The 24,842-nt window shown below is 40.2% G+C and overlaps 1 pseudogene; it reads right to left on the reverse strand.

Moving 5' to 3' along the window:
• Positions 1-11,756: 11,756 nt before the first annotated feature.
• Positions 11,757-12,088, reverse strand: LOC116809687 (prothymosin alpha-like; annotated as a pseudogene).
• Positions 12,089-24,842: the final 12,754 nt, after the last annotated feature.

Below are 24,842 nucleotides of genomic sequence, written 5' to 3' on the forward strand. Positions count from 1 at the left end.
CAACACAGAAATGATACATGTTTGAGATGATGAATATGCTAATTATCCTGATCTGGTCACTATACATTATATGTATCAAAACATCACTATGTATCCCATGAATACGTACAATTATTGCCAATTGTTTTAAATGGAGGGGAATAATGGCTATCATCGAAAAAACAAAAGATAACAAGTGTTGAAGAGGATGTGGAGGAAAGGGAACCCTTACACACTGTTGGTGGGAATGTAAATTAGTACAGCCATTATGGAAATCAGTATGGATGCTCTTCCAAAAATTAGAAATAAAACTACCATAGGATCTACCAATCCCAATACTGGGTATATATCCAAAGGAAATGAAATCAGTATGTCGAAGAGATATCTGACTCTCATGTTTGTTGCAGCACAATTCACAATAGCCAAGATAAATAATCAACCTAAGTTTCCATCAACAGATAAATTAATAAAGAAAACGTGGTATCTATACATGATGGAGTACAATTCAGCTATGAAAAGGAATGAAATCCTGTCATCTTAGATGACATGGATGAGCCTAGAGAGCTTATGTTAACTAAAATAAGCCAGGCACAGAAAGATAAATACCATATGATCTCACTCATATGTGAAATCTAAAAATTTGTTCTTGTAGAAGTAGAGAATACAACAGTGTTTGCCAAAGACTGGGGAAGGGAGGGGCTGGGGAGAGTAAGAATGAGATGAAGCAGGGACTCCTCTTAGGGGCCTGTTGGACACCCCCCAAGCATGGAAATAAAGGAAAATCTTGAGTTCCTTCAAGGGAAACTCCAGGCACCCAGCTAGCCTTGAGAAGTAAATGAACTGGATAAGCAAGAAGGTAATAGTAGCTTAAAGCAATAGCCAAGAAAGTTCAAGTCACAAAATGATTGATTCCAAATAAAATTTAAAGACATCTTAACATTTGTCATTGAGTTGTTTTTCAGAAACCCAGACCCCCACCAGAAGTACAGAAGTTCTTTCTGAACTTCTTCCTGAGCGACCTGGAGGAAGTCAAACCCACAGGCTACATCTAAGATTCTTTTCTGAGGACCCCAAGGCTTTAAACAAAGCTTCCCTTCCTTCCTTAACCGGTTGCAAATGGAACAATCTTTGAATCTCCCTATGACCTATAAGTAGCCTCCCCACCCCACCCCTGCCATATGGTTTGGGTCTGTGTCCCCAACTAAATCTCATGTCAAATTGTAATCCGAATGTTGGAGATGGGGCCTGGTGGGAGGTGATTGGATCGTGGGGGCAGATTTCCCTTTTGGTGCTGTTCTTATGATAGTGAGTTATCATGAGATCTGGTTGTTTAAAAGCGTACAGCACCTCCTCCACCCACTTCCCCCAGCTCTGGCCATGTGAAGACGTGCTGCCTGCTTCCCCTTTGCCTTTGCCATGATTCTAAGTTTCCTGAGGCCTCACCAGCCATGCTTCCTGTACAGCCTGCAGACTGTGAACCAATTAATCCTCTTTTCTTTATAAATTACCCAGTCCCAGGTACTTCTTTATAGCAGTGCAACAATGGACTAATACACCCGCCTTTAAGATATCCCACCACTTTAGGCCAAAATATAACCTCCATGCATTGACTTACAATTTTGCCTGTAACTTCTGCTTTCCTGATCTGTACCCCACCATTAAAAACTCTTGCGTGTATGTATGGCGCGGTGGCTCGTCCCTGTAATCCCGGCACTTTGGGAGGCTGAGGCGGGTGGATCACCTGAGGTCAGGAGTTCGAGACCAGCCTGGCCAACATTGCGAAACCCCGTCTCTACTAAAAATACAAAACTTAGCCGGGCGTGGTGGCGCATGCTTGTAATCCCAGCTACTTGGGAGGCTGAGGCAGGAGAATCGCTTGAACCTGGGAGGCAGAGGTTGCAGTGAGCCGAGATGGCACCGCTGTACTCCAGACTGGATGACAGAGCGAGACTATGTCTCGAACAAACAAACAAAACCCTTGTTTGTAAGCCTTTGGAGAGGTCAGGCCTTAAGCCTGAGCTGCCTGATTCTCTTTGTTTGGCGCTCTGCAAATAAACGCCCTCCTTTCTCCCACTGCAAAATCTCAGTGTGGATGTTTGGCCTTAGCACACCCAGCAAACAGACCCCAGTTCGGTTCAGTAACAGGAAGAGAATGATCAACAAGTAGGAAGTTGTAATTAGGAAGAAAAAGTTGTGGTGTCCTGCACATAGAGTGACTATAGTTACCGATAGTGTATTGCATATTTCAAAACAGCTGGAAGACAAAATTTTGAATGTTCTCACTATAAAGAAATGATAATGTCTGAGGGGAGAGATATGCTTAATTACTCTGATGTAATCATCACCCAATGTATGCATGTGTATATATAAAACAAAGCATCACATTGTACTAAACAGATATGTACAGTTATATGTAAATTTAAAAGTTTTTAAACAAAAATAATAGAAATATAGAAGTTATCCACAGTTATATTATTTCTATAGAAACAATTGTATTTCTTCTTCTTTTTTTTTTTTTTTTTTTTTGAGAAGGGTCTCACTCTGTCACCCAGAATGGAGTGAACTGCCTGGACTTCCCAGGCTCAAATGATCCTCCCACCTCAGTCTCTCAAGTAGCTGGGACCCCAGGTGCCCACCACCACACCTGGCTAATTTTTTGTTTGTTTGTTTCCTAGAGATAGGATTTCACCATGTTGCCCAGGCTGGTCTTGAACTCCTGAGCTCAAGCAATCCACCCACCTCAGCCTCCTGAATCAGTGCTGGGATTACAGGTGTGAGCCACCATGCCCAGCCATAACAATTCTCGAACAAGGCACTTAATCTCTGAAAACTTAAATTTAAAAAAAATAAATACATTTCTTATTTCTTTAGAGACATGGTCTTCGTATGTTGCCTAGGCTGCTCTGAAACTCCAGTGAGCCTCCCACCTCAGCCTGCCAAAATGCTGGGATTACAGGTATGGGCCACTGCGCCTGGCCAAAACTTCAATTTTTAAAAAGTCTGATTCAAGTCATAGAAGAGTTGCTAAAAAATCAAACAAACAAAAATCTATAAAATGTAGGCAAATTTTTTTTTCTGAGAATTAAATACATAAAAAGCATTTAGTAAAGTGCCAGGCATACAGTAATAGTCCCCACAAAAGTTTATTTAATTTTATTTATTTAAAAATTTAGACCCCTTTCTACAAAAAATAAAAATAATTAGCCGGGCATGGAGGCACATGCCTGTGGTCCTAGCTACTTGGGAGGCTGAAGTGGGAGAATCACTTGAACTCAGGAGATTGAAGCTGCAGTGAGCCATTATCACACCACTGCACTCCAGCCTGGGCAAGAGAGCAAGACCCTGTCTCAAAAAAAAAAATTAATTACAGACTAACATCTGTATAAATATTTAAATAACAAATTGAGAATAAAACTTAAGAAAAAACTAAGTATCAAATAATTACTTTCTTAACTCTTAAACTGCCTAATCTAATGACATTCTAAGGCCAAAGAAAAAACTGATTTTGCTCCCGATTCTTGGGTTCCCATTAAGTGAGGTCTATCTGCAAGGGAAGGTTAAAAGTTCCTCTTGAACTAGAACCTTATAAGTGATTGTGCTTCACCTCAGGTGGTTCCCTTCCAATCAATGTTCTGCCCATTTTCCTTCCCTTTGCACTTAAACACTTTTAGCACCATATAGCTTCCTGGCTCCAAATTACACTCTTAAATTGCCATTTAAAAACTGCTCTTTCTTAGAGCCAAGCAAAAGGAGAGTATATTACAAAAGCAGAGATCACAGCTATACCCAGCCTAGGTCTACAACCTGTGATTGTCCGCTTGTCCGCTTTCATCGCTGAGAAGGTTGTCCTGGCAACCGGCTTTACTAACTTGCTCTATCTCTCTCTCCTAAAGCCTTTGAAGTGAGCCCCTCCTCCTTCCCAGCCTTTGAAGTGATTCTGAATAGAATACTAAAGATTACCTATTAACTGGCCTAGCAGATTTTGATCACCCCAGAAACACCTGGGGCATTTTCTTGAGCCACAGGCACAGCACAGGCACAGGGCTTCCTGTGATTACAGCCCAACCTGCTAGTGTAATTATTAATAACTTATTAACCAACTAATATTTCTTGAACATTTCCTATATCCTGGGCACTCTGACGGGTTCTACAAATATAAGAGTGAAATCCAGTCTCTGACCTCCATAGTTTCAATCTATGCCATCTAATCCTCTAACCTGCACTCTCCAAGGTAATAGCCATGGCCATACATGACCATCAAGAATTTCAAATGTGACCGGTCCAAAGTGAAATGTATCATAATGAAAAATATTCATTGTAGCCAGGTGCAGTCGGATGCATCTGTAGTCCAAGATACTGGGGAGGCTGAGGAAGGAGGATTGATTGATGCCAGGAGTTGGAGATCAGCCTGGGCAACATAGTGAACCCCATGTCTACAAAAAAATTAATAATAAAAAAAAAACTTAGCAGGGCATGGTGGTGCATGGCTGTAGTTCCAGCTGCTCAGGAGATTAAGGCAGGAAGCTTATTTGAGTCTAGGAGTTTAAGGCTGCAGTGAGCTATGATCATGCTACTGCATTCCAGCCTGGGTAGGAGTGAGACCCTATCAGCAGGGTGTGGTGACTTACACCTGTAATCCCAGTACTTTGAGAGGCCAAGGTGAGTGGATCGCTTGAGATCAGGAGTTCGAGACTAGCCTGGCCAACATGGAGACACCCTGTCTCTACTAAAAATACAAAAATTAGCCAGGCGTAGTGGCAGGTGCCTGTAATCCCAGCTAAGAGCGGGAGAATCACTTGAACCCAGGACACGGAGGTTGCAGCGAACCAAGATTGTGCCAATGCACTCCAGCCTGGGTGAGAGTGAGACTCCATCTAAAAAAAAATGAAAGAAAAAAAGAAAAGAAAAGAAAGAAAAAGTTCATCCACAGATTGGGAGAATATATTCGTAAATCACATATCTGATAAGGACCTCATATACAGACTCTTTACAAGAAACTTTATGATTTGATAATCAAAAGACAATCAAATTTAAAAATGGGCAAAGGATCCAAAAGACATTTTTCTAAAGAAATGGCCAATAAGCACATGAAAAGATATTCAACATCATTAGCCATCAGGAAAATGCACATCAAAACCACAATGAGATGCTACTTCACATCCACTAGGAAAGATGGCCTATAATAAAAAAGACAAATAGTAACAAGTGTTGGAGAGGATATAAGAAACCGGAATCCTAATACATTGCTGGTGGGATGTGTTTTGGAAAATAATCTGGCAATTCCTCAAAGCCATAAACATAAACTTACCATAGGACCACACAATTTTACTGTTAAGTAAAGACCCAGGAGAACTAAGAGTGTATACCCACACAAAGCTTATACACAAATGTTTATAGCAGCAATATGAATGATAGCAGAAAATGAAACAACCTAAATGTGCATTAGCTGATGAACAGATAAGTAAAATATGGTCTATCCATATAATAAAAAAATTATTTGACAATAAAAATAAATTAAATACTACTGGTATGTGCTACATTGAACCTTGAAAACATCAAATGCTAAGTAAAAGAAGCAAATCACATAAGATTACATATTATAAGATTCCATTTATATGAAATGTCTAGAATAGGCAAATCTATAGGCACAAAAAATAGATTCGTGACAGTCTAGGGTTGGTGGGACTAGAGACAAATGGAATGGCTGTGGAAGGGTGTGGGGGGTTTCTTTTGGGTTTGATAAAAAGGTTCTAAACTTAGATTGTGGTGTTGGTTGCACAACTCTGTAAATACACTAAAAATTTTGAATTGTTTATTTTAAATGGGTAAATTGTATGGTATGTCAATTTCATCTGAATAAAGTTGTTAAAATGTAATCAAGGTATTTCTAATAAAGAGTGAAAGCCAACTGCCACTCTGTTCTCAGCAATCATCTAAAACACCGTCTTAGTCCATTTGTGCTGCAATAACAAAATACCTGTGACTGGGTAATTTATTTAATTAAATAAATTTAAGGAATAAATTTATTCCTTACAGTTTCAGAGGCTGAGAAGTCCAAGATCAGGGCACTGGCAGGTTCAGTGTCTGGTGGGCTCTGTCTCTGTTTCCAAGATGGCACCTTAAATGCTATGTCCTCATATGGCAGAAAGGAGGGTGAGGCAAAGGCCTATGTTGTTCCCTCCAGTCCTTTTAAAGGTTGTTAATCCCACTTATGGGGCTTGAGAACAGACTGGGCAACATAGTGAAACCCCATCTCTACAAAAATTAAAAAAAAAAAAAAAAAATTAGCCAGGCATGTTGGCATGTGTCTCTAGTCCTAACTACTCAGGAGGCTGAGGTGGGAGGATTGTTTGAACCCAGGAGTCCAAGACTGCAGTGAGCTATGATGATGCTACTGCACTCCAGCCTGGATGACTTATTCCCCAGGACTTAGTCACTTCCAAAAGGCATTATCTCTTAATGCTATTGCATTGGAGATTAAGTTACAATATGTGAATTTTTTTTTTTTTTTGAGACAGTATCTCACTCTCTTGACGAGGTTAGAGTACAATGGCATGATTATAGCTCATTGCAGCCTCCAACTCCTGAGCTCAAGTGATCCTCCTGCTTCAGCCTCTCAAGTAGCTGATACAGGCACATGAAACCACACCTGGCTAATTTTTAATTTTTTTTTGTAGAGATGGAGTCTCTCCGTGTTGCCTAGGCTGCTCTCGAATGCTTGGCTTCAAGTGATTCTCCTGCCTTAGCCTCCCAAAGTGCTGGGATTACAGGTGTGGAGCCACTGCTCCCAGCCCACATGAATTTTGCAGGACACATTCAAACCATAGCAAACAGGGACTTGGCAAATTGACAAATTTTATGCATTTTTCGATACCGAAAAGCACAAACTAGATGGAGCTTTAGGAGCCTTCTCCATTCCATGCGTCACTACATACTAATCAGACTTGGCATTCAAGATATATTGTTTTGCCATTCCAGCTACATGTTCTTAAATATGCTAAAAAATAAAAAATAATTAGAAAGTAATATGGAAAAATGTTCACAGTGATAGTCTCTCTGGATGGTGGGACTTTTATCCTGAACTTTCCTAACTTTGAACAGCATGTATTAGTTTATAATCAGTAAAAAAAATTATCTTTAAAATAAAAAGGTATATTCCTGTTTACTGGGGAGCAGTGTGGTAGTAATGATTAATTAATATTCATAATGTATTATCCCTTGGGTCCTGGGGGCCTAAAACAAGTAAATATAATCTAATGAATATTTTTAAGCCTTCAATAAAATTATTATAAAATTTCAAAATTTTATAATAGGAGATAGCAGAATTTGTCATCGCTTTCTGAGGAACAGTGTTAGGTATCTGTGAAGTCCACAGAGCAATCTTTTTTTTTTCTTTCAGAGAGCATCTCACTGTCACCAAGGCTGGAATGCAGTGGTATGATCATAGCTCACTGCAGCCTTGGACTCCTGGCTTCAAGTGATCCTCCCACCTCAGCCTCCTGAGTAGCTAGGACTACAGGCACATACCACCATGCCTAGCTAATTTTTTTAAAGTTTTTTGTGGAGGCAGGGTTTCACTATGTTGCCCAGGCTGCTCTAGAGCTCTTGGCCTAAAGCAGTCTTCCTGCCTCAGCCTCCCAAAGCGCTGGGATTATAGGCATGGGCCATCACACCCAAACCACAGAGCAATCTTCTTTCTCAACATTGCTGTCACAACTGTTGAACATGGCCATCAGGGTAGGCTATATTGGGCTGAAGCAATGCAGAATATGCCACGTGCCACTCTGGCATAAGGATTGTTTTGTGCTAAAGGCAATTGAGAATCAACAAATTCAGGAAGAGTTTTGTTCTCACCATCTGCCTGAAAGCAGGCCATAAATTTTTCTTTAATGAAAGTGTCACAGACACACACACACACACACACACATTCCCCCTAACCCCTCAACCAGACCAGGGAGAGAAGAGTCACTCATCCTCAAGATGGGGAGTTGACGCCAAGATGAGTTTGCATAAACAGGTCTTACTCAAGTAGCCCTTATCTTCCATTAGTTCCCCCAGATATTTCCTAGTCTTTTCCCCACAAATGATCATCCTTTAAGTCCAAACCCTCTTTCCATTGTTAAGAGGGTATATGAATCCCTGAGTCTAATCTTTCTTTGAGTTTCACTTCTTTCCTCTGAACTCGTGTACACATAAATACTAATGTGGATTGGGTACTTTCTCCTGTTAATCTGTCTTTTGTCAGTTTAACTCACATACCTCCAGTTACAGAAATTAAGAAGACAGAGGCAAAGCTTTTTTCTCCCTGACATTTCTTGATTTTTAAAAATTATTAAATAATCTTCTTTACATACAAATGTTTTAAGAACTAAAAATTTATTAATATTGTTTTTATTGCTTTTATTTGTCAAGTATTGTGTAAAACTTATTAGGTTTTTATGTATTCCTTTTCTTCCTCAACTGGAATCCAAGCTTGAGGGAAAGACTATGTCCTAATGTAATGAGTGTTCAAATTCCCCTAAAATAGACCTTTTGAGGAAAGGGGAAAAATAAAATAAAATAAAATAGTCCTTTACATAGTGAAGGTAATCAATAAGCAGTTTTTAGATCTCTCTGTTATAAAACATTTTTTAGCAACAAAAAAAGCATGCATTGTTGGTTGCTTTACATAAATGTCTCCAACAACTACTTTTTGCTTAGCTACTAATCCACATATTTATAGCTCATTTTATTCTATGCCATATCACCATGTTTACAAATCATCCTTTGGTTTTTATAGCTTATTTTACAGTTGCCTTTAAAATTTTGGTCTTTTATAAAAGTCATCCTATATTCTAAAAACAAAAATGACTTATGTTTGAGTTACAAATGTGTTTTAATTTATGAAAAATCTTTCTTGCATCTTATATTTCCATATCATATTTACTCAAGCTTGCATTTGAGTAGATTCTTATGATTTCTTTTTTAGCAGAATTTTGCAGCTATTAAAATTAAAAAGCAAACTTTCAGTTTGAAATTAAACATTGATCTTATGGAATGTATTTAATAGTAATCAAATATCTGTAAGCAAATGTTCCTCATAATTAAAGTATGCCGTTCTAAATCTTATCTGTTCTTGGGCAATCTCACCACATATGAAAAAGATTACCTTTCATTCTGTCTTCACACTCCTTGACAATTGGATGAGTCGAAGGGTACATACATGTGAAGTAGTCCTACGTTCTCTATCACTAGACTGAGTTGAAAGACTTTTGTGTTTCATGTAAATATCAGAACCAAATAAGATGGAATTTTTAAATCATCTCCTTTGTTGTTTCTTTCCTTACTTTCCTTCCTTTCCCCACCCCCACCAGTCTATCCCCAGTCATCTCTTCTTTCAAACTATCTCCAGATTAAGAGTCAATCATATAACCTTCCTGCATACAAGGTTTTAATCGTTCATCCAGTGCCTAAATAAAGCCTAATGTCAATACTAAAAGGAGACACACGGTGAAGAATATTGACTATTGTCTGGCTTGTCAAGGTGACATTTGCCTTGTTGAAGCCATCATTTTTGTGGTAGATCTTCATTGGAATTATGTTTGTCAATTTGCTAAGAGCACAGGCTCTCACTAAAGTAACGGAAGACTGACATGTAAACAACAATACTGCTGTGGTCTGAATATTTGTGTTTCCCGAAATTCATGTGTTGAAACCTAACCCTCAAGGTGATGTTATTAAGAGGAAGGGCCTTTTAGGAGTGATTAAGTCAGGAGGGCAGAGCCCTCATGGATGGAATTAATGCCCTTATATAAAAAAGGCCTCAGGAAGCTCAGTCCCTTCTACCATGTGAGGATCCAGCATAAAGATAACATCCATGAGAAAGCTGGCCTTCATCACACACAGAGCCTGTCACTGCCTTGATCTCAGACTTCCCAGGCTCTGGAACTGTGAGTAATAAATTTCATTGTTTATAAGCCACCGAGTTTTAAGGTATTTTGTTATACCAGCCTGAACAGACTAAGACAAACACCAATGTATTTAGCTACAATAAGAAATTTGGCCAGGCATGGTGGCTCATGCCTGAAATACCAGCACTTTGAGAGGCCAAGGTGGAACTACCGCTCGAGCCCAGTTCGAGGAGGTCAGCCTGGGTAACATGGCAAGACTCTCTCAAAGGGGAGGGGAGGGGAATGGAGGGGAGGGGAGGGGAGGGGAAAAGAAAGGAAAGGAAGAATTTTTGTTGTTGTTAGAGTAACTCCACAAAATAAAATTCCTGTTTCTTTTTGGACAACATTGTTTTATACATACATCAAACAGGCCAAAAAAAATAATAAACAGCAACTTCATAGACAAAAAAGGGGAAAAAAAGAAACCTTTTATCTTTGGCCTTTTTAACCATCTCATACAAACCAACTACTTGTGGTACAGCTAAGTACATACACAAAAAAGTTACTGGAATGCTCGTGTTAGATATGAGTTCTAAATTTCTTTTCAAATAATTACTATATCAGTATGTTCAATTCTTTGCCTTCTACTTTTAAACTTAACTTCCTGGTAAAGCAACCTTTTTTCGATTGCCTACTCCATCCTAACTCATTCCAATTACCTACTCCGCCCTGACTCATTGTGATCACCTGCTCCACCCTACATTCCAACCACCTGCTCCACCCTAACTCATTCCAATTACCTGCTACCTGCTCTGCCCTGACTCCCGCCAAAGCACTCATCCCGTCATTCTCTTTAAATTAGCCAATCGGAATTAGTTTAGCCTGTGCGGTCCAACCCTAGCCAACAGGGGAACGACACAGCAGCAGGGGCCACATGTGTCAGGGATAACAACGCCTTCCCCTCCCTTGTCCAAGTGTGCGCTCACCATTGCTCCATCTGTAAGGGCGCACCCTTCTATATAGAAGTAACTTGCTTTGCTGAGAATTAAAAAGAAAATTTTATATTTGAGTGCTATTCCTTTTGCGACACTGAAACTTTATAACACTTGGAATAAGATTGTTTTTCTGTTGTCGTTTTTTTTTGTTTGTTTGTTTGTTTTTTTTGAGACGGAGTCTCACTCTGTCACCCAAGCTGGAGTGCAGTGGCGCGATCTCGGCTCACTGCAAGCTCCGCCTCCCGGGTTCACGCCATTCTCCTGCCTCAGCCTCTCCGAGTAGCTGGGACTACAGGCACCCGCCACCACGCCCGGCTAATTTTTTGTATTTTTAGTAGAGACGGGGTTTCACCGTGGTCTCGATCTCCTGACCTCGTGATCCGCCCGCCTCGGCCTCCCAAAGTGCTGGGATTACAAGCGTGAGTCACCGCGCCCGGCCGTTTTTGCTTTTTTTACAAGTTTTTTTTTTTTTTTTCTCCTTTGAGATTATAATGAACATGGTCACACCACAAGTAAAGTCAGAAGTAGGAGAGAGAACGCTCTGAAGGCTGGTTTGGTCATCCAAGATCATTAAAAATAGCTGACCCTAACATTATGTACAAAAATATAAAATGTAAATAAAAAATACAAACACATTTCCTTTTTAAAGTAGATTTAAGAAAAAAAGCAAGGCCTTGGAAGTTTTGGTTCCTTTTTCGTCCCCTGTTGCAAATTCTCATGGTTTGGGTTGGGTGGTGGAGCGCGTGTGTCATCCGCGGGTGGCACTGCCCACAGTGGGTGGTGGGCAGTGGGCAGTGGGGGGAGCCTCTCTACTCAAAGGTGACCATGTTTAGATTCTGAGACAGGAAGTGGAGGGTGAATAGGTGACGGCGGTCTTTTTTTTTTTTTAGTTTAACTTTTGCTTTTTTGCTGTCTAGTCATCCTTGTGGGTCTTCTGCTTCTTGGTATCAACATCGTCATCCTCATCATCTTCAGCTGCCCGCTTGCCTGTAGCTGACTCAGCTTCCTCGTCTTCGCCTCCATCCTCTTCCTCACCATCACCTTCTTCTTCCTCCTCCTCTTCCTCCCCACCTTCTTCCTCTTGTTCATCTACCTCATTGTCAGCCTCCGCTCCCCGTTTTCCTCATTAGCATTCCCGTTAGCAGGGGCTTCTCTTCCACTTTCTGCCTCTTCCACAACTTCCTTCTTCTCCTGTAAGTCCTTGGTGGTGATTTCGGAGCTGGTGTCTACAGCTGCCTCTGACATAGAGGGGCACGCGGATGATCCGATGCAGGGGATTAAAAAGAAGTGAGAGTTCAGTAATAGTTTATTACTCACAACAATAGCAATAGCCAAAGTAACAGCATTTCGGCACCAGTTCCCCAAGCCTCAGTTTCCACAGGGTGACACAAGCGCCAGTTGATGTCTGCACAGGCAGTGAGTTCTGTTACAGGAAAAGCACCCTGAGCTTGGAAAAAGAATCCTATTATAATGGGCTATATAGCACACTTGTCCTTAGCCCTAGAAGGAAAGATTATTTTACTACACCAGATAGTAAGCAGACTTGTTCTTTTGCTATGAAGGGGGACACTGTCTCTATCCTTCGAGATAGTTTGCTATATAAATGTCCTCTAAAGATAGATTAGAACAAAAGGCAGTCAGTGCCCTGGTTGCAGAATGTGCAGAAATGCAAGAAATTCTTGGAGAATTGTCTCTCAACAGCCTCCATATGGACTTGGTCCTTTATGGTGACTCTTCCCTCTCACTCCTATAGCTATAAATGAGCCCCTTTTTTTCCTGTGAGCAAGCCGGATGTTTGCTAATGATCTTCTCCCAGGTTTGATTCTTTCTTTTCTAATTTGCAGATTTATACTGGGCACTTTAGAGAAATATACCCTACCCATTGCATTGCCCCCAAACCAACATATAACTAAATGGTCTCTCATGTTTTGTGAGTTTTCTAGTAGAATTTTATCAATTATTTTTGTCTATATATAGCCATACAACTTAGGTATCACAATATGTTTAAAGCACTTAGCCGTTTCCTCCCCCCAACCATTCACCACATTCTTCCCAAATTCTTAAAGCTCTGTGTGTATAATGCTACAAAAAATATGATATTAAACTCAAATGCCAGGGTATTCCAGCCATCATACATAAATGTTAGAGATTATTACTGGAATCATGTTTAGAATGTACCATGTAAGGAGTCTATTGTGCAAATGAGAGACTAAACGGAGTGGATAAAACGGAAAAGGAAGAGGAATCAGGAACTCATTCCAAACAAAAACATCATCCAGAGGAAACAGGATAAGCCTGTCCAGACACAGGAAACTATAACGAGGAAGGAAAAGCAATTCTCAGAACAGATGGGCGGAAACTGAGCAACTAACAGAGGTGGAGCCATGTTTATTTGAGAAAGTGTATTCTGAGATTTGGGGGTTGAACAGAATCTGTGCTTATTCCCCATAGCTCCTGGATCTATAATGATGCTATATGTGGATACTGAACTGGCATGCATGAGCTCCTGTAAACGATCAAGCTATTTCTTAAACCTATAATTCTCTGTCACTTGTAACTTCCTGTCTTTTGAAAAATATATGTATGTTTTTATTTGAATGGATACTAACGATTAATTCATTTCCTAAATATTTGAATTTCTAGAGAACTATGAAAGTTTATGGAGGTGATTGAAAAGGATATTGAAACCAGGTCTATCCCAGAAAATATAGGACAGATGGTTATGGGGCATTAAAAAAAGAGAACTGTTAAGCCTACAATCCAGCATCCTATTGTCTGCTGTATTTTTTAAAAGCTTGCAGAGTAAAGCATATGTTATTGTTTCATCTCTTTTGATACAACTAAATTCCTTCAAACACATACAATTAAAAAATAATCCACTCTCAAGTAAATTGTATGTCTATGTGAATAAAAATGCAATCCCTTGTAGATGAGTTTTATGTTTCCCAGCTGTCCATGAGATTATTATGTATCATAAATTATATACTCTGTACTCTGCATTCCTTTGCAGCTACAAATGAAAAGATTTAGGATTTTTTTTATTTCTTATTGAAGTAAAGCCCTCACTAATTATTCATCAGCTATAAAGACTTTATAATTGTTCAATATTTTGAAGAATTTGTGCACATAATCTAACCCTTATTTTAATAGTCTATTCATCTAACTGCTTTAATAAAGATAGAGTACCTCTTTTTTTCATACTCTAAATTAAACATCAAATGCAATCTTTTCAAAACAACTAGAATCATTGATTTTGAGAGCTGAACAATATTTCATTTTCTCAAGGTAAATAAAAAAACTCAGTCTCAGTGATTGCCTAGAATCATATTCCCACAAGATCTGCCCAGCTAGAAGTGCATTAAAACCATTTTTTCAGACCCTTAAGCGTTCATGCTCTTTCTATAACATGCAGATTTTTCTCTTCATGATTCTCATAGGGAATTGATTCTAAATTTATTCAATTTATTAGTGCTCAGACAGATGTTTGTATATCTCTTATAACATGACCACTGGGCATTGCTTTTTTTGATTCTTTAGTTATCTAGGATTTTATTCTGTAGTACTATTCCAGATGAATATTTTAAATCCTTAATTTATTCTTGTAATAAAAGATAGGCTTTTCTTTGGGGGCAAGTCCATTTTTCAAGTTAAACTATGGAAAGCTGGAGCTCCAAACTGAACATAAATTAAAATTTAAATTTAACCATGTTGTGATGCCAATGAACCACTGATGGTTTTCAAAGTCTTCACGAAGGCTGGTAGAAAAACTTCACAATGAATGAATTTTATTACTCCTGACTATAACGTTCCTACCTAGGGTGCTTCTGTAATGTTTTTGAGACTGAAATACTTAGAAATGTTCTCCTGGCTACATTTTACCTTATTTTCTTTTTCTTTTCTTTTCTTTTTTTTTTTTTTTAAGATGGAGTTTCGCTCTTTTGCCCAGACTGGAGTGCAATGGCACAGTCTCGGCTCACTGCAACCTCTGCATCTCAGGCTCAAGCGATTCTCCTGCCTCAGCTTTATGAGTACCTGGGATTACAGGCATATGACACCACGCCCAGCTAATTTTGTATTTTTAGTAGAGACAGGATTTCTCCACGTTGGTCAGACTCGTCTCAAACTCCTGACCTCAGGTGATCCGCCCACCTCAGCTTCCCAAAGTGCTGGGATTATAGGTGTGAGCCACCATGCCCAGCCTATTTTAGCTTAGTTTCATCTCTTCATTATTCTTGTTCAATTAGGCCCCCTGGATACCTTAATTTTTTTCTTGGATCACAAATTCTTTTTTTATTTTTATTTTTATTTTTATTATTATACTTTAGGTTTTAGGGTACATGTGCACAATGTGCAGGTTTATTACATATGTATTGGATCACAAATTCTCTTGTGGAATCCTTTGCAAATAAAATTTCTACTTTCTGTAGAAAAAACGCTTATAGTGTAAAGTCTTTGTGCTCCTCAGTGTTGGTGGCTACAAGGATTTCTTGCCATGTTCAATGCGTAGGCTTTTCCCAAAAGGCTTATGCTGTGGCTCCCTTCCATGTGTTCACATTGCCATCATAAGGCACAACTGGCCAGGCATGGTGGCTCATGCATGTAATCCCAACACTTTGGGAGACCAAGGCAGGCAGATCACTTGAGGTCAGGGGTTCGAGACCAGCCTGGCCAACATGGTGAAACCCCATTTCTACTAAAAATACAAAGATTAGCCAGGCATGGTGGCCCACACCTGGAGTCCCAGCTACTCGGGAAGCTGAGGCAGGAGAATCCCTTGAACCCAGGAGGCAACTAAATTCCTTCAAACACATACAATTAAAAAATAATACACTCTCAAGTAAATTGTATGTCTATGTGAATAAAGATGCTATCCCTTGTAGATGAGTTTGCAGAGGTTGCAGTGAGCCGAGATTGTGCCACTGCACTCCAGCCTGGGTGACAGAGTGAGACTCTGTCTCAAAAATAAATAAATACATACATACATATAGCACAACTGTGTCTGTCTTCCATTAGCACTTTTTTTGGGAGGAATTGCCATATGAATGGGTGCATCAATATATTTTCCCAACAACAGTGTGCAAGGGTTCCCTTTTCTCCATGTCGTCACCAATACTTGTTATCTTTTGTCTTTTTTTGATAATAGCCATCCTAACAGATGTGAAGTGATATCTCAGCAGTTTTGATTTGCGTTTCCCTAATGGTAAGCCATGTTGAGCACCTTCTCATATACCTGCCGGCCATTTGTATGTCTTTTTTGGAGAAGTGTCCATTCTGTTTGCTTATTTTTAAATCAGGATATTTCTTTGAGGTTTCTTGTTTGTTAATTTGTTTGCTATGAGTTGTAGGAGCTTCTTATGTATTTTGGATCTTAATCCCTATCAGATCTATGGTTTTGCAAACATTTTCACCCATTCTGCATGTTTCCTTTTCATTGTGTTGTTTCCTTTGCTGTGCAGAAAGTTTTTAGTTTCTTGTATTCCCACTTCCCACTAGTCTATTTTTACTTTCTTTTAACCTGTACTTTTGGTGTCATATCAAAAATCATCACCAAAGTCAATGTCAAGATTCTTTTTCCTGCATTTTCTTCTAAGGAATTTTATGTTTTCAGTTCTTATATTTAAGTCACTAACCCTTTTTTTTTTTTTTTTTTTTGAGATAGAGTCTTCCTCTGCCACCCAGGCTGGAGTGCAGTGGTGCGATCTCAGCTCACTGTAACCTCTACCTCCTGGGTTCAAGCAATTCTTCTGCCTCAGCCTCCCAAGTAGCTGGGATTATAGGCATGTGCCGCCAGGCCTGGCTAATTTTTGTATTTTTAATAGAGACAGGGTTTTGCCATGTTGGCCAGGCTGGTCTGGAACTCCTGACCTTAGGTGATCCACCCGCCTGGGCCTCCCAAAGTGCTGGGATTGCAAGCGTGAGCCACCGCTCCCAGCTGAATTAACCCATTTTGAGCTGACTTTTGTGTATGGTGTAAGATAAGCATCCAGCTGTCTTCCATTAGAATTTTATCCATGTTTAAAATGGACAAACTTTTGTTATAATGGCCTTAAAGTAAGCTGTAGAATTTTATAATTTTATTTTATATTTATATTATTTATAAACTATCTTTTCCTCCAAATATATTTACTAACTATAGGACTTTTTTTACCAGTTAAAATTTTGTGTCCATCAGTTTATATTGGTTGGGCACAGTGGCTCATGCCTATAATCCCAGCACTTAGGGAGGCTGAGGTGGGAGGCTCACTTGAGACCAGGAGTTCAAGACCAGTCTGGGCAACACAGCAAGTGAAAATTAAAAATTAATTTATATTAAATATTTGTACATTTTTCCTCCCTTTCTTATTCCAAATATTCCTTTTTTATCATAGTATTTCAAAATCTAAGATTTTTTTATGTCATTGTTTCTTTTTAAATCATGCAACTTTCTGTGTTTTTTAATTCTTATTTATTTTATTATTTATTTTTTGAGACAGGGTCTCACTCTGTGACCCAGGATGGAGTGCAGTAGCATGATAATGGTTCACTGCAGCCTTGGCCTCCTGGGCTCCAGTGGTCCTCCTGCCTTAGCCTCCCAAGTAGCTGGAACTACATGTGTGCCATCATGCCTGGCTAATTTTTTTGTAGAGGCAGAGTCTTGCTATGTTGCCCAGGCTGGTCTCCAACTCCTGGCTTCAAGCAATCCTCCCTCCTTGGCCTCCCAAAGTGCTAGGATTACAGGTGTGAGCTACTGCACCCTGCAAGGAAGATCTTCTTTGATAAGATACCGAAGGCAAAGGACAAAAAGGTTAAAATATTGATAAATTTGACTACATGAAAATTTTAAAGTTTCTGTACGACAGAAATATGCTATGAACAAAATTAAAGAAAATGCATAGATGATAGTAAATATTTGCAATACATATAACAGGCGAAGGGTTATAAGCCAGAATGTTTATGTACTTTTATTTGTAGATAATCTATATTTAAGCCCCCTTTATATCAATAAGAAAAAGACAACTCAATAGAAAAGCAAATTGTATGAATGAGCAATTTATAGGAGGAAAAATATAAATAGTCAATAAACATATGAGAAGATAACAACCCTCACTGGCAATCAGGGAAATGAATGCTGAAACAAGAATGAAATGCCACCTGTCAACCAATATATTGGTAAAGATTTAAAAGTTTGCTAATATCCATATTGGTCAGGTTATAAGAAAATGGATGGTCTCTTACATGGCTGGTAAGAGTATAATTAGTAAAACCACTTTGGGGGCAATTTGGCAATATCTAGTACTTTTCAAAATGCATATACTTTATGAACCAGCAGTTCCCCATCTTTGTATCTATGCTAAAGAGGCACTAACAGATACATGCAAGAAAACTCATGCAAAGGCTCATTGACTCATTTTTATCATGAAACATTAGAAACAACCAGCATCCGGAGAAGAGGAATGGCTACATAAACTGTAGCTATATTACACAATATTATGCAACATTTAAAAAGGAGGTAGTGCTAGGTGCCATGGCTCATGTCTGTAATCCCAGCACTTTGGGAGACCAAGGCAGGCAGATCGCCTGAGTTCAGGGGTTCAAGACCAGCCTGGCCAACGCAGTGAAACCCCGTCTCTATTAAAAATACAAAATTAGCCAGGCTTGATGGTGCACGCCTGTAATCCCAGCTACTTGTGAGGCTGAGGCAGGAGAATCACTTGAAACCAGGAGGTGGAGTTTGCAGTTAGCCAAGATCACGCCATTGCACTCTAGCCTGGGCAACAAGAGTGAAACTGTGTCTTAAATAAATAAATAAATAAAGGAGGTAGTGCTGGGTACAGTGGTTCATGCCTGTAATCCCAGCACTTTGGGAGGCCGAGGCAGGCAGATCACCTGAGGTCTGGAGTTCAAGACCAGTCTGGCCAAGATGGGAAACCCTGTGTCTACTAAAAATACAAAAATTAGCCAGGTGTGGTGGCAGGCACCTGTAATCCCAGTTACTCAGGAGGCTGACACAGGAGAATTGCTTGAACCCGGGAGGCAGAGGTTGTAGTGAGCTGAGATTGCGCTACTGCACTCCAGCCTGGGTGGTGGAGCAAGACTGTCTCAAAAAAAAAAAAAAAAGGAAAGAAAAATAAAGCAGGAAACCTAAAGATACATAGACTAGTGTATCAGTCTCCTAGGGCTTCCTTAACAAGCCACCACAAACTAGACATGGGTGCCTGACCTTTGGCTTCCCTGGGCCACTTTGGAAGAAGAATTGTCTCGGGCCACACATAAAATACACTAACAATAGCTGATGAGCTAAAGAAAATCAAAAAGGTCCACACATAATTTTCATGATATCTGCCACTATAGGTAAGCAAAAAAGTCTTTTCATTCAAAGAGTTGGACATGGCTGGCTAACATAAACTTATATATGATCTCACTGTTCTAGAGGCTAAAAGTCAGAGCTCAAGGTGCTGGCAGAACCCCGCACCTGCTGAATCTTCCTGGCTTTTGGTGGCCCCGGGTGTTCCTTGGCTTGTGACAGCACAACTCCAATGCTCCTTTTTCACGTGGCATTCTCCCTCTGTGTCTTCTCATCACCTTTCCTCTGTGCATGTCTGTTTCTGTGTCCAGATTCCTCCTTTCTAAAAGGACACCACTGGCCGGGTACAGTGGCTCATGCCTGTAATCCCAGCACTTTGGGAGGCCAAGGTGGGCAGATCACTTGAGGTCAGGAGTTCGAGACCAGCCTGGCCAACATAGCGAAAACTCGTCTCTACTAAAAATACAAAAATTAGCCCAGCGTAGTGGCAGGTGCCTATAATTTCAGCTACTTGGGAGGCTGAGGTAAGAGAATTGCTTGAACCTGGGAGGTGGAGGTTGCCGTGAGCCAAGATCACGCCACTGTACACCAACCTGGGCGACAGAGTGAAACTCTGTCTCAAAAAAAAAAAAAAAAGGGACACCAGTCATACTGGATTAGGGCCCATCCTAACAACCTTCATTATCTGTAAAGACCCTGTTTCCAAATAGGGTAACATTCTGATGTACTGGGGGTTAGGACTTCAACATATCTTTTTTGGGAGAGACACAATTCATCCCATAACAAATGGTATACCATATATGGAAACAAAATACCATATCTTTTCTTTTTTTTTTGAGGCAGAGTCTCTGTCACCCAGGCTAGAGTGCAGTGGCTCAATCTTGGCCTGCTGCAACCTCTACCTCTAGGCTCAAGCAATTTGGCCACCTCATTCTCCCAAGTAGCTGGGACTACAGGTGTGCGCTACTTTGTCTAGCTAAATTTTTTGTATTTGTGTGTGTGTGTGTGTGTGCGCTAGCTGAAATTTTTGGATTTGTGTGTGTGTGCTAGCTAAATGTGTGTGTGTGTGTGTGTGTGTGTGTATAGAGATGGGGTTTCACTATGTTGCCCAGGTTGGTCTCAAACTCCTGGGCTCAAGCAATCCACCTGCCTTGGTCTCCCAAAGTGCTGGGATTATGGGCATGAGCCACCATGCCCGGCCTCACATATTTTCAAGAGTTTGTATGTACATATATAAAGACAGATGGAAATATTTGGAAAAATACACAACTAACCAGGCTCAGTGGCTCACAGTTGGAGCACCGCTTGAGCCCAGGAGTTACAGGCTACAGTAAGCTGTGATTGTGCCACTGCACTCCCGCGTGGTGGCAGAGCAAGACCCTGTCTCCAAAAACAAACAACAACAACAACAAAAAATACGCCTGATAAAATAATTACTATTGCTGGCGGTAGAAGATCATATTGGTGGATTTTAGTATTTTAGCCCTTAGCTTTGTTGGCAGTGTTCACATTTTTACAAGATAATGAATTACCAGAGTAATTTTTCAAAAATCATGGCTGGTCCAATGATAGTGGGTTATCAGAACTTATTAACATTAGTGTAACTAAAGTTGGTAGACAATCCCCCCTGCTAAATTTGACTGGCTAAATAAATAAAAATAAAAATCATACAATCCAGAAACATGTTAATTAAAAACAGTAGAATGCTTCCCTACACTTCTTGACCTCTTAGTTCCATTTCCAGAGGAAATCACTTAAAAAAAAAAGTTTTTAGAGAAGTCTCATTATGTTGCCCAGTCTAGATTCAAACTGCTAAGCTCAAGGGATCCTCCACTTCAGCCTCCCCCAAGTAGCTGGGACAGCAGGTGCATGCCACCATGTCCAACTGGGAGCCAGTTTTTAACTCTTAATAGTTATCTCCATCAATCTAAATAACATACTTAAGGAGATAATAATAATTCCCAACTCCTAGGACTTATTGACAGAAGTAAATGAACTAAGCCAAGCACAGTGGCTCACGCCCGTAATCCCAGCAATTTGGGAGGCCGAGGCAGGTGGATCACTTGAGGCCAGGAGTTCAAGACCAGCCTGGCCAATATGTCAAAACCCCATCTCTACTAAAAATACAAAAATTAGCAGGGCATGGTGGCACATGACTGTGATCCCAGCTATTTGGGAGGCTGAGGCAGGTGAATCGCTTGAACCCGGGAGGCAGGGGTTGCAGTGAGCTGAGATCGCACCACTACACTCCAGCCGGGCAACGGAGTGAGACTTTGTCTCAAAAAAAAAAAAGAAAAAGAGAGAGAACGAGCCAATACATGTCAAGAACTTAGAACTGCTCTTGACACATTAATACTTAATATAGATTGGTTATTACTATTTTCATTATATTATTATTTTGTCATCTATCAATTTTAGTCAATTACGTATTGATTTCAGCAGTGATAACTGAGGATTTGGGGCTCTGTTACCACTCTCTCCTCTCTCTCACCTTCTCAATTCATTAGTCTTTTCAACTACTCTTTAACTCATTTGGAGGTCTCCTGAGTTGTTCTAATTCTCCCATTGTTTCAGCTTCAAACTCACCAGTATCTAACCAAATGAATCTTGTCAGAATTGCTGCACTGAAATTTGGAAGAGAATCTGGTTGCATTGATCTTGGAGAAGTGATTTTTAATTTCTTGCTGAAGTGGCACCTTTCTTGATTATCTTTCTTGGCCTTTCCTTTTGTCAATCAGCCCATTGCAATCTGGCGTATTACTGTGCTTCTCATCTAATATGCTTCTCTCCAGTTTCTAGAGGTCCAGTTTCAGAGTGCTGACCTAACTAATACTGTCACTCTTCCAATAAATTAATTAATTATTTTATTTATTTATTTCTTTATTGGAGATACAGTCTCACTCTTTCACCCAGGCTGGAGTGCAGTGGCACCATCTCTGCTCACTGCAACCTCTGTCTCCTGGGTTCAAGTAATTCTCATGCCTCAGCCTCCCTCAGGCTCCTAAGTAGCAGGGATTACAGGCATGCACCACTACGCCTGGCTAATTTTTGTATTTTTAGCAGAAACAAGGTTTGGCCAGGCTGGTCTCAAACTCCCAACCTCAAGTGATCCACCTGTCTCGGCCTCCCAAAGTGCTGGGATTACAGGCACGCGCCACCGCACCTGACCCAAATTTTTCTTAATGAATCAAAAGCTCTTTTACTGTTGTTTTACATTAATGGTATGAGTCTTACCAAGTTAGAGCTCACTGAGAAAGCCAGCTCTCAACCCACATGTCATCTCATGTGCTAGTTAATGAACTTGATGTCACCAAATTAACTGGCATGTCAACTTCCCTTTGGGTTACACTCTGCTTGTGACTTTCATTACACCTATCACCATCCTGACTACAGGGTTAACCTGCTTCCAAGTTAACTCTCTAGAGCAAGAATGCACAAAAGCCTTTTTCTGGCTTCCCTCAGGTGGAGTTGAAACAGACCAAAAATTTTAAAAATTCTTTATTGAATGATAAAACAGAAATGTACATAGAATACGAGACATATCAGTGATCTGGCTCACAAAGAAGAGATATCATATCTTGCAAGCCAGGGTTTCATATGCCTTTTGTATCCAGTCTGATAAATTTCCTTCCCCCTAAGTGAATACCATTAAGTGGTCTTAAAATAGTTTCTCATACATGAACTGAGTTTGCCCATAGTAAATCTCCAGTAGTGTGATATTCTAATACAATAACCATATACTAGAATGACCCACAAAGGGTAAGAGTGAGGAACAAATAGTTTTTCTTTCACTGTGCATATCTCAAGTTAAAAGAACAATATCAAGGTAAGACAGTGTCTACTACACAATGCACAGAGACTTTGGTTTCTGTGGGGTTGAAATCATTGACATTTCTATCACCTAGTAAGGAAACAAAGGTTGTGGAGAAGCAGCTGGTGCAGAGGAAACAGAACACAGCTTAGCGTTACATGATCTAGATTCTACTAATGTTCTTCCAATTATTCAACTAGAGCTCTTTGTCCTTGGAAAAGTGAACTTTTCTGAATCTCAGTTTCCTTATCTAAAGAGTGAACATACCAATATTTACATTACTTATCTCTCAGTGTTGTTCAAATAATTGTTAAGGTAACAATTTCTTATAAGCAGAGTCAAAGTTTACCTCAATCTTGCTCGAGGGAACTTGAAGAAAGTTCATAGATTTCTTTCATAGACACTTTGTCTGATACTCATGGGTAGCTAGATAACATTTTTAGACTAAGTACAAGGAAAACTATCTTGGTTATTGGGCTCTTCATGTGCAAGTTACTGTTTTTTTATCATTATACTTCAAGTTCTGGGGTACATGTGCACAATGTGCAGGTTTGTTACATATGTATACATGTGCCATGTTGCTGTGCTGCACCCATTAACTCATCATTTACATTAGGTATTCCTCGTAATGCTATCCCTCCCCGCTCTCCCCACTCCACGACAGGCCCCGGTGTGTGATCTTCCCCACCCTGTGTCCAGGTGTTCTCATTGTTCAGTTCCCACCTATGAGTGAGAATATGTGGTGTTTGGTTTTCTGTCCTTGCGATAGTTTGCTCAGAGTGATGGTTTCCAGCTTCATCCATGTCCCTAAAAAGGACATGAATTCATCCTTTTTTATGGCTGCATAGTATTCCAGCAAGTTACTCTTTACAAAACTGTGTGTGGAGATCTAACAACCTATGAGGAACCCTATTATAAGACATTATATTGTGGTTCAATTTTTTTGTTGTTGTTGAGATGGAGTCTCCATCTCCGGCTAATTTTTGTATTTTTACTAGAGACGGGGTTTCACCCTATTGGCCAAGCTGGTCTTGAACTCCTGACCTTGTGATCCGCCTGCCTCGGCCTCCCAAAGTGCTGGGATTACAGGCATGAGCCACCCACGCCTGGCCCGGGCCAGTTTCAATTACACTACCTTTCTAATTTTGTATAAAATTAAGCCACAGCCTGGGTGCGGTGGCTCACACCTGTAATCCCAGCACTTTGGGAGGCCAAGGCAGGTGCATCACAAGATCAGGAGTTCAAGACTAGCCTGGCCAAAGTGGTGAAACCCCGTCTCTGGTAAAAACACAAAAATTAGCCAGGTGTGATGGCGGGTGCCTGTAATCCCAGCTACTCAGGAGGCTGAGGTAGGAGAATCGCTTGAACTGGGAGGCGGAGCTTGCAGTGAGCCAAGATTGCACTACTGCATTCCAGTTTGGGCGACACAGCAAGACTCCGTCTCAAAAAAAACAAACAAAAAAAACCTGGCCCAGTTTTCCCATAGAACTAAAGCTTGAGAAACTTACATTTGTCTTAACTGAGTTCCTTTCTCAGGAAACTGACTGTCAGGGCTTTCAGATAGGATCAAGGAACCGAAGCGTTCCAGATCATCATACCAAGACAATGAGACACACCTGCTACCTGTTGGCCAACTCCTCTTCCTCATCCCTTCCTAATTCCTATTTTCCTTCCTCACTACATAAACCCCAAACTTTAGTTGGTTAGGAGATGGATTTGAGACTTGTCTCCTATCTTTAGGCTGATGTCACCCAAAATAAAGCCTTTCTCCCTCTCAATGTTTGTTGTCACAGGGATTGGCTTTCTGTAAGGTGAACAACCAGACCTACACCAAACCCCTGGCATCCAGCAACATAACAGCCTGTACCTGTCACCTTTCTTCAAAGGTTATCAACACATAACCA

This window comes from Hylobates moloch, unplaced genomic scaffold (assembly GCF_009828535.3).
Source record: "Hylobates moloch isolate HMO894 unplaced genomic scaffold, HMol_V3 SCAFFOLD_1, whole genome shotgun sequence".
NCBI classification, from domain to species: Eukaryota; Metazoa; Chordata; class Mammalia; order Primates; family Hylobatidae; genus Hylobates; species Hylobates moloch.